This window comes from Euphorbia lathyris, chromosome 5, assembly GCF_963576675.1.
Source record: "Euphorbia lathyris chromosome 5, ddEupLath1.1, whole genome shotgun sequence".
In the NCBI taxonomy this organism is placed as follows: domain Eukaryota; kingdom Viridiplantae; phylum Streptophyta; class Magnoliopsida; order Malpighiales; family Euphorbiaceae; genus Euphorbia; species Euphorbia lathyris.
This window is the reverse complement of record NC_088914.1, coordinates 86712266-86723830: the sequence shown is the minus strand read 5'-3', so window position 1 is coordinate 86723830 and position 11565 is coordinate 86712266. Positions and strand designations below refer to the sequence as shown.

The 11565-nt window shown below is 37.1% G+C and overlaps 1 non-coding gene across 1 annotated transcript; it reads left to right on the top strand.

Moving 5' to 3' along the window:
- Nucleotides 1-228: 228 nt before the first annotated feature.
- On the top strand, nt 229-335 carry LOC136231607 (small nucleolar RNA R71). The gene has a single exon (XR_010689979.1). It is a non-coding gene; the product is annotated as a small nucleolar RNA R71 (small nucleolar RNA).
- Nucleotides 336-11565: the final 11230 nt, after the last annotated feature.

Sequence of the window (11565 nt, the reverse complement as noted above, 5' to 3'; positions counted from 1 at the left end):
TTCACTATACCTTTAACTGATGATGTTGTTGAGGATGATGGTTTCGCTACTGGTACGTGTCCATGTTCCGCGGGCCACATACTGCTGTTGATTGCCATTTCCTCTAAAAGTTCTCTCGCTTGGGCAGATGTTTTCTTCATGAATAACCCTCCAGACATAGCATCCAATGAACCTCTAGTTGTAGGATTTAGTCCATTATAAAATGTTTGCATTAAAAGTTCAGCGGGCAATTGGTGGTGTGGGCATAAACGTTGAAGTTCTTTAAAACGTTCCCAAGCCTTATAAAGAGTTCCATTATCATTTTGAGAAAAAGATGTTAACTCTTTAATGACTCTTGCGGTTCTTGCTAAAGGGAAAATTTTTGATAAAAATGCTTGGGCTAATTGCTCCCAAGTCTCAATCGATGCGGCTGGCATAGAAGTTAACCATTCTTTGGCTCGATCCTTCAAAGTAAAAGGAAAAAGGCGAAGTTTGATTGCTTCTGCAGTTACATCTGTAATTTTAAAAGTGTCACAAATTTCTAAGAAATTTGTCAAATGGGTGTTAGGATTTTCGTTAGGTAACCCGTAAAACGTTACATTATTTTACAACATATTAAGCAACGCAGGCTTAATTTCAAATTGATTTGCATTGATTTGGGGTCTAACTATACAGTTTGTTACACCGGCCACTCCTGGCCTAGCGTAATCCATAAGTGTGGCCATAACTTCTGGCTCGGTAATTTTAGTTTTTATTGGGGTTTGGTTTTTTTTTCTTTTTTTTCTTGTTCTTTTTAAGGGTTCTTTCAATTTCTGGGTCAATAGGATCTGGTGACGTGCCCGAACTTCGAGAACTGCGCATGAACTTGAAATTTCGCACGAACCGAAACTACCTACAAAACAGAATTTGAAAAATAAATATGTTAGTAATTGAAAATAATTAAAAATATAAAAGTTTGAATAAGTATGAATAAACCTAGATTCGTAATAAAACATGAAAAATTTAAAATTTTGTCAAAAATTTTGGCGTTCCCCGGCAACAGCGCCAAAAACTTGTTGAGCGATTTCCTCAATTGCACGGTATACGCTTGTAGTAATAAAAGATATCGATCCCACAGGGAACGCTTTTTTAACAAAACTTATTTACAATTGGTTAAATTTACTTTTAGGTTTATGATATGGAAAAATCGTTTAATCGGTTTTGGTTTTGAAATAGCTAGAATGAGAATTAGATTAGAATATGAATATGTTAGAAAATATCTGATTAAAAATGAATTTGCAAAACAGGAACATTTTAGTACTTTAGAAAAGTAAACAGGTATATTTGTTTGCATTAAGCAAAGAAACAACTTTAAACTTTGTACGAATTATAAAGATGAAATAAATGACGGAACCCCTAATTAATTGGCTTTGAACGCGACAAAACCCTTATCCGGGATAATTGCCCTTAACCAAATTAAAACTCTACCGAGATAATAATTTACCTAAGTGTTCAACAAAGTTTCCTTGTAAAGATTTTGGATTAAATACGTTTTAATGAAAACACCAGCATCAATCCACTTCGGCTCATTTACCAAAGTGCTGCATAAAAATCTATCGAATAGAACAGACTTTATTAGATGAAATATAAATTGATACAAGTTTACAGAGAACATGGAGCATTGAATTCTTCGACGGCGTGCAAGTGAACGGGTTGTCAATCCTTTCCTTGGGTTTCGTTCGAGTTTGTCAGGCTCAGGGGCGAATCCTCTACTCAATCTTCTCGCTGAATCTTCGTAATAGAGACTGGGTCGGTCTACTACCAAAATGAAAACTAAACTAGAACAATGTCTAAACGCTACTGAATTTGTTATTAATTTGTAAACAATGTGTGTACATCATATTGCTTTTGAACAGAATCGAAATCTAACTTCTGAATCATTTGATTCGGAATTTCTACATAAATTCTACACTAATTTCTTTCTTCTACACATATCACATTCTTTCAACTCTCCATCAACTCTTTATTTATAGATGTTGAAGAGTCTTGATTGAAGTGTTGTGTCCGTTATGAAGGATCGTGTCCGTTGTGAAGGAATGTCTTTATCCACCCGAACGATCGCATTCCGTCGAAAACGAAAGTGTGTAACATGCTTCTAAAATCTCCTGCTCGTACCGAGAATTATCAAATTCACTACCGAGAATGGGGGAGCATCAATTGTACTTCGGACGAAGGGTAAAATGGCTGAAGGACGCGTGTCGCGACCGTGAAAAGGGGAAGCCGCGGTCGCGGCACGGAGCATTTTTCATTTTTTTTCGCTCTCGTTCGTGTCCTCGACTTGGCGTTATTAATTTTCATCGTCTTCGACTCCTTTTGTAGGGCTTTTCTTCTATTTTCGAGCTCTTTTTACTCCTATTTGGATTTTACCAAATATTTATGTACCTTGCATGAAAGAAACATATTCGAAAGTAAAAGCTTTCTAAATAGTTATAAACAGCATAAATTCGTAGCAATATTGATGTAATAATTGATAATATTTTAGGTATATTTTGGGCTTAACAGTGATCATATCTCCTGAAGGGTAAGTTTAGCGTGGAGGCCCGAGGAAATGAAAGCCGACCCTATGCATTACCATAAACCTTATCGAGACGAACAAGGACATTATTCCTCCTCCAAGTGAACCGATGTCCTGAAGAGCCTAAAAATCAAAGATGTTGCACTGATCCATAGTCTGTTTATGCTTCAAACACCTATTGATGTAATGGTTCCCTCCTCCTCTCTGATCACCCATTTATGAGATATCGTTGAAGTCACCTATGAGAAACCAAGGGCCAGAAATTCCTTTGCTTAAAGTATACAGCTTATCCCATAGGGCATACCTCAAGGTGGTTACAGGCGAAGCGTACGTAAATGTCATCTTGCATTCTTCAACCCCATTCTTAAGCACTGAACAGTGAATGAATTGAAAATGTACAATTAAGGGAATGAGAGTGATGAAGTTTGGTTTCTAGAAAACCCAAATACCTCCTGCTCTGCCTTGTGCTTCTGAGCGAATATATTGCCAGTGCTTGAAGCGCGCAATAAATTTGTCTACCTTTTCCCCACTTATTTTAGGTTCCATGAGGGCAAAACAAGAGGGATTGACAAGCTTCAAACATCATTGAGATGGAGTCGGGTATAATGACTCCCTGCCCCCACACACATTCCATGCTAAGAAATTCATAAACAGAAACTAAAATGAGAGGAGGCACCTTAGTTATACTAGAGACTTGTTAGGAGCAGTGATTGGGATAGGGTTGTTACTGCCAGGTGAAGTATTCGGGGCTCTCGCAGGCTCCAACCTATTTTTATCCGGGTTCTTACCCGAACTTGCTTTATGTTTGGTGGCTTTAGAAGGAGGGTATCCATTTCCAAGCGATTTACAGTCAGTCGGGTTTTGCAAATGAGCCGCTTTGTTTGCGAAAATGATTGTACTTTTCCCTTCTTCCCCTGCAGCGGAGCTTGGAGATATAGGGGGGTGGTTAGCTTTTTTGTTGAGGACTAGGTTGGATTTCTGATGAATTGCCACTTCAGGCACTGCATTTTCTTGAATTACATTTCCACATAGCAGTGATGGAGCTATACAGCGGCTCTGGTCCCTGACAGCCTGCGTTAGAGTCTTCTGGGAATCTAGGGGCAAGGATAGTTTCCTTATCGTTCTCGGCCATGTGGTGCTGTCCCCAATTGAGTTAGCAGCATTTAAGGATCTCAATTCTTCGGTGTCCACAGGTGGGTCTCTTGGTATTAGTAAATTGTGATTCATATTAGTGGAGGGGGATTTGTCTTTATCTGCACCTTCTTCTTTTTTTTGTTCCATTATTGGAAATATCAGGGTTATTGTCTTGAGCTAGTGGATTATTAATCATTGTTGACTTATTGAGCAGGTCAGATTTTTGGAGTGGGGCAGTGTTGGACTCTTGTGGAATTCCCTTCTCTCTCATGCGGCTTCCTGGAAGGTTGTGTGGACGAAGTTTTTGGCGACGAGCAACCATCCACGGCCCGTAATCCTCCGTCACTTCCGGTCTAGTTGCCAAGTTTGGGGAGACTGTTTGTGGCGGTGCTTCGGTAGAGTTAGCAGCGGTATCGTGGGAGGTGTGCTGTTGAACAGTGCAGCTCTCCGTATTGTGTCCGTAAACACCACAAGCAAAGCATATATTATGCAAGCCCTCGTATTCAATTTTTTAGATTCTGCGCCTTATTCTATATTTTGCAATGAGAGGTTTTGATAAATCCAATTCTACACAAACACGAGCGTATTTCCCGCGGCTACCAGTAGCAGAAGTTTTATCCACGTATTGAGCAGTACCTACTAAATTACCCAACTTCATAAGGGACATATAGTTGTAGTACTCAATTGGGATATCAGGAAACCGAACCCATGCAAGAATTCTTGAGATGTTGTCCTCAGATGGGTCGAAATTTGGCTTCCAAGGCCTCACAGTGACTATGTGATCTGCAACCATCCAGGGACCTCTAGAGAAAGCTGTGTTGAAGTCTTGGTCATTCGAGAATTTAGCAAAATAGAAATCTTGCTTTAAGTCTACAAGGGTCAGGGTCCCAGCTTTGATCCAGTAAGAATGGAGCTTGTTAAATAGATATTGATATCCAATCCTCCTGCCTAGGACTTTAACGATGAGTGTTCTCCTCCATGGGTGCCATAATTTCCTCTTGTCCTCTGCCGAGAAGTGGATTTTTGGAAACTTTTCATCATCTTCTTCCTCGTCCTCGCTATCAGAGCATGGTTCATGTTGAGACTCGAAATCTTTTGGTCGGTACCTTGTTTCACCACCTGGTTCCTCCATCGCAGTATCCGCATCCGGTGAGGTACCCAACAACTTCTCTTTCTATGATGTTGTCCTCTTTCTGAATGGGGATCCTTTGGGTTCTAAATCCCCATTAATCTTAGAAGATGTGTTGCCTTCAGAGTCTTTTACTTTTTTATTACTTCTTTCTTGTTGATCTTCTTCTTCTACTGATAAGTCTTCATTGCACAGGGAGAGTTCCATATTTAATAGCATAGCACTATTTGAACTTTTAACATATCCAAATGTTGGTTTTTTTAACCCTCAGACACTACTAAAATAATATTTCACTAATGAGAAATATAACAATAGAGAAAAGGAAAGAAGAAAACAATTTAAACCTTAGAATTAGAAAAAACTTGTTCTTGGATGCATTTCCTAAAAGCCATTGTATAGTTTGAGAACCTCCCCCTTCAAGTTTGTATCTAAACAATGTGAGATTAAACAAAACCAACTTTTTCAACAATCTTCACTAATTGTCAATCTTTTATCCCAACTAAAATTTATTTTCTTAATTCCGAATTCAATTTTGCCTCCAACTGTACTTTTCAGATTTTGATAACATTAATCAAGTCCAAATAATGTTGAAAGTCGATTGATATTTCCACCTTTGTTACCATGTCAACGAGATTGCTTCTGGCGGTAAACGTTAGAAATATTTTTACACTTTATCCCTTAATTTTAACTTTGTGATCAGTGTTGGAGTCAGTTGTATAGAATTGGAGGCAATTTTCTAATTAGGACTAGGCAGTTTTTAACCTCCAACAATATAAAAGTTCGTGGTTTGATATGTTGGGGCTAAAAAATTAAACATGCTCAACCTAAAAAGAATAGACATGTTTAATGTGATATAAGTCCAATGCTAATTTTTTAAAAATTAGGGTTAGTTATAAGTAGATGTCATGTAGTTACATGGATTTGTAGATTGGTACCTGTGGTATTTTTTTACAAACACAACCCTATGATTTGTAAAATTTTACATTTTGTTATTTTGCCAAATTTGGCTAATAATGACCTTAAAATGAAAATTTTCAAGAGTTAAAGTTGTTTAGTATCATATTTACTATAGAAGTATATTTTTTATTTTCAAAATCATGATTTTTTGAGTTTTCTCTCTCTTCTCATAAAAAAAACACTACCTAAATGAGCTCAAACCTAAAAATTTGAATAATTAAAGTTGCTTAAAATATTATTTAACTCTTGAAAATTTTCATTTCGAGCTCGTTATTAGCCAAGTTCTGACAAAGTGAACTAAAATGTAAAATTTTACAAACCACATGATTGCGTTTGAAAAAAAAAACCACATATAAGTATCCATCTGCAAATTAGCGAAACTACATGACATCTATATATAATTAACCCTAAAAATTATACAACTTTTATTTTTTATTTTTAATTGTAAATTTATTATAATTTCCATAAATTAAAAGTTAAACCAACTCAACCATTTCAAATATTAAAATAATACTACAAATATACGAATATAAACTAAAATTATGGGGCTACCAGGGCCAAAATAACCTCTATAACAATCTCGTCCAATACCATGTAGATATTGATGCTTTAGCCCAAATCCAACATATTGCTCATGACTTTAAAACGCGTCTACATGTATTTAATACACACATTTACTAATAAGCCTTAGTTACTCTCTCTCCATTTTTTTTGTGGGATTCAGTTCATTCCTGCCCCATCATCATCACCCCTTAGAGTCGTTCTTGCTCAGACCTTCTATCTCATCACTAGACCTATCCATGGGCAGGTTACCCGTCCGGCTGTCTAGGCACGTGCCCCTTGGTCGGACTTGGACAATGAAAATTGATCTTAGGTCCAGTCCGGTCCAGACCTGGTAAAGTCCGCCTATATTTTGGACGGGCTTAGGATTAATAAAAATAGCACGGACCGGTCCAGCCCGGCCCGTCTATTAATATTAATTACTAAATATTTATTTATATATTAAATATTTATTTTTTATAATTAAAAATTATATATATAAATATATATATATATATATATAGTTAGGTGAATTTATATGGGTTGGGCTTGGGATTTGATTTTTAAGCCTGAGCCCAGCCCGACCTGATTTTGCCTAAATTAATAGCGAACTGGGTTGGGCTTGGACTGAACATTTTTACCTAAAACCCCGATAGGCCCTGCCCGGTCCAACCCGGCCCATGGAATGGTCTACCCAGCACCACCGAGTCATTACAGACCCATCAGCTTCCATCTGGTTCGTCTCCAAACCACACATCGTACGTGGAGAGTCGGCTTTGATATAATTTTAACAACCTGGCCCAGCATCATATAGATATTTTGCATTTTCGCCCAAATCCAACATATTGATCCCTACGACTTTAAAATATGTCTATATATATTAAATACACACTTTTACTATTAAACTCCAGTTACCTTCTCTTCATTTTCGATCTGAAATTCAGTTACTGATAAAAAAAAAATTCATCTTTATCCCACATTAATCAATATTTTTAGTGCACCACCTAATCTCTTCAAATTCTCTCCCCCACCAAAATAAATAAATAAATAAATAAATAAATATATATATATATATATATAAACATTCATGCACAAATTATGCAACATCAAAAACCAAAAACATATGAAGCATGATATATACAAATGAAGCATGATATATACAAGCACCATTAATTATGGTTTACCAAATGTGACCCACCTAACTCCAATTTGGGTATTTCACCAATTATAAGAAAAGCCTCAATCTTTTCAACATTTCTAGCTAAATTAAACAAAAATTAATCAACTTAAATGACTCCTAATCACCATCTTAATCTCTTATCATTCCTCTCAATTCTCCTACTAATTTCAGGATTAGTAGTAGTAACAACAATGGCTCAAACTCTTCAAAATTTCATTGATTGTTTAGATGTCATCATTTACTTCACTCCCTGCATTGAATTCATCAACGGCCACGTTCCCAACGGAAATCCGGCTTGGAACTGTTGCACCGGAGTCCGGGATATGAACCGCTTGGCTAGGCAAAATGCTCGTCAAATTGAGAGGATTTGTCAGTGCATTGAGCTCGTTGCTACTATGGTTAATGATCCTCCGTTTTTGCCTGCGAGAATTGTTGATCTTCCTCTCAAATGTCACACTCATCTCAGCTTTCCCATTTCGGTTAAGAAGAATTGTTCGGCGTATGTGATATAAATGCTCTGTAATTTTATTTGATTCTTACGTTCTTGTAAATTAGACCTGTTCGTGGGTCGGGTTCGAGTTGAAAGTTGAACTGATTAGCCTCTAAAAATGTCGTGTTTAGTCTAGCTCGACTAGTATTTATGCCGGTTTGAAATGGGCTTGAAGTTTGATATTAATACTCAATTGAGACCAACCCGATCTATATAAGTTATAACTTTGTTTTGAAAAATTTATATACGAGGGCTTTTTACAATATTTATGTTTTTATTATATTATAATTCTTATATTTAAAAATATATATAAATATACAGTAGTTAATCGAGCTGGACCTAGCCGAGTTTAGTTTAGTTTAGTAAAGCTTAATTCATGAAATGTTAAACTTAGTCGAACTGAAGCACATAAAAAAAAAATATGTAGCCTATAAAATATGGGTACCAATAGGTACATGAGCACGCAAATAGATTTATACCATATAAACATGCTTATAGATCATGTTGGATTTAACGGATTTACACTTAAAAATGTTCAGAATTCGTTATTAATTTAGATGGGTTAACGCTTGAAATTTAAGTTCCAAGCCAAGGCATATAAACTCGCCTTAATTTTTTTAACAATAATTTATACTTAAAAATAAAAAGAAACATAATATAAATTTTAATTTTAATTTTATAATTATAATATATATTGATTTTTTATATAAATATATATTTAATAGTTAATATTAATATGAAGATAAAAAATGTTCCATTTTATTTGTATGAATCTCGTGCCTAACCAAAAAAGGACGGGTTTAAATGGATTTGAACCAGACTGACTCTAATGTTATTTTCTTTTCAATCTTGGCCAGATGGAGCTAGTTATTTTCTTCTCAATCTTGGTTAGATGGAGCTAGTAAGGCAATTAATGGATCCCGTGGGGTTAATTATAGTTGAAAGATAGGAATCCCTAAATTCTTGTAGGATTAAGAATTGTGATGAATTTGTAATTTGAATCATACAACTCATTATTGTTCAATTTGAGTTTCAAAATAAACAGTTTAAAAACATTAGTTGTTAGTTCTAATTAAAGCCTGTTATAACTCAAACTCGAGATTTCTAAATTGGGTAATAATTTGAGACCCTTAACATTGAAGTTTTTTTTTTTGGGGAGAGCAGAGGAAGGCAAAAGCCCAGGGAAAACAAAAGACAAGAAAACTAGAAAGGAACTAATCTACTCAAAGCTCGGATCTTCAATTAGGATTTGCTGGAGGCCTGCAGAAAGCGCAACACACTCGTAATGACCCAGGGCATAAGTGCATGCGAAATTTGCCAACCAGTCTGCTGCTTGATTTCCTTCTTGATACACATGCTTAAAAAGAACCTCCAAATCACGGTCACGTAACTTCAAACACTCACTAATCAGCCTTCTGGACGGGTGGTATAAATCCGACTCTCGCTGCAAAAGCAAAAGCACTAAAGATGAGTCCATTTCTAAGAGCACTCGCTTATGACCACTTTTCCATGCTAACTGAAGACCAAAATACAATCCCCAAAGGTCAACTAGGAATGCAGTACAGACTCCCAAATTAACCATAAATCCTCCAATCCAGTGACCAGATGCATCTCTAAGCAATCCCCCAGCCGATGCGAAACCCGGGTTCCCTTTAACATTGAAGTTATTAAACTTAGACATAACTTATTGAAAAAGTCAATTTGAATAAAGATAATAGTCTCATCTTTTAAATAAATAACGTAGGACTTGGACTTGGATACGGTAAATATATATGTCAAGTCCGATTAGACCAAATCCGAATACAGCTCAAGTCTAATTCTTAGTACAAAATAAGCACCACTGTTCGAAACGAAGGCCGCCTGGACCGCTTAGGCGCTCGAAATTGAGAATCCGCCGCGATTTTCTTCAATTAGTCCCTCTGGGCGTTTTATTGACTCATAGGTACCACCTAAGTGACAATGAACAAAAGTATATTTTATTGTGAATTTATTATTTGGTTTATTATAATTCAATTTTAAGTTGTTTCAATGATATTGTTGTTGAAATGTTGATGTTTGCACATTTTTAAAGATACATGTTATAAATATACATGTTTTTCTATATTAAATAATTTTGTATTATTATTTTAGATAATATAATATATATTTTAATTGAATTTATATAATAATTTGTTGATTAACAAATAAAAAATATAAAAATACAAACCTGATTAATCCCGACTAATCCCAGATTAATCACTGAGGGCCTTATTCGTCCGACTAGAGTCTAACGGTTTTTACAACCTTGATAAGCACACACGTTTTTTTTTTTTTTTGGTAAGAAAGGAAAGGAAAAAAACAAAACCAACAAAAAACCTACACCGGGATCAGTCTAGGAAGGCTGACTCCAATCCTATCCTCTAGGAGAGAAGGCAAAAGAAAAGAAGGAGGAACAGATAGGGTAGAAACACCTAACATTCTCCCATGCCCAGCAGCTGCTAAGCGATCCGCCACGCGGTTTTGCTCCCTAAAAATATGGGAGAAATTAAGATACTCAAAGGCAGGACGAAGCCTCAAAATAGCTTTGATGAGATTCTGGCTCTTCAGACAAACAGCCTGGCTATCTGAAATCCTGTTAATAGCCTCCAGATTATCAGATTCCACCGAGAGCTTTTTAACACCCATGCGAATGGCGAGTTTAATACCTGACAAGATACCCCAGAGCCCCGCAGAAAAGGAGGAGCCCGTCCCCAAGTTATGGGTAAACCCCGCCATCCAATTGCCACCAGCATCCCGAAGAACTTCTCCAGCAGCAATTCTGCCATTGCTAAGGCAGGAGCCATCAGTATTCAACTTAGCAAACCCTTCTCTAGGCTTACTCCAGCCAACTAGCAGGATCTCTTTATCCGGGGAGGGGCGAACAAGGGAATCTCTTTCAAAGCTTTTAGTAATAACAAAGAGCTTCTTCGAGAAGAAAAACAGTAAATCAGGAATAAGGACAGCCTTACCCGCAAATAATTCTTCATTCCTCCACTTCCAGATTTGGTGACAAGTAATAGCAAAGAGGATGGCACCGTGCTCCATGTTGGCCAGCAAGTTCCCCTTGGCTCCTTGAGAGAACCAGTCCCCTTCAGAAAAGGCCATGAAGGAAGGGAGGATGTGATGAGGGAGGATCCCTTCCCAGATCTTCTTACTATTTGGGCAATCCCTCAAGGCATGGCACAAGGTTTCCACATTGCCTCTGCATCTACTACAGGCACTAGACTCAGTCAAGTGCCTTCTGTGCCTATCCGCATTCGTAAGGAGCCTGTCTTTGATACCTAGCCAAAGGAAGCTCCTGATACGGTAAGGGATCTTGAGGGACCATATGGACTTCCAAATCTCCAAGGGAGGATCAGCCCTATTAGGGGTAAAAGCTTCATAGGCCGATTTACAAGAATAAGTACCATTATTCGTCAAGGCCCAACAATGTCTATCCTTATCCTCCTCTTGATTGCTAATCTTCACTCCTCTAATGTTAAGAAGGGTCTCCAGACTAAAGAACGAGTCGAACTTTGACCAGATCCAGTCTCCCTCCGAGTCCACCACATCAGCAATTTTCCAGGAAAGGAGATCAGCCGACG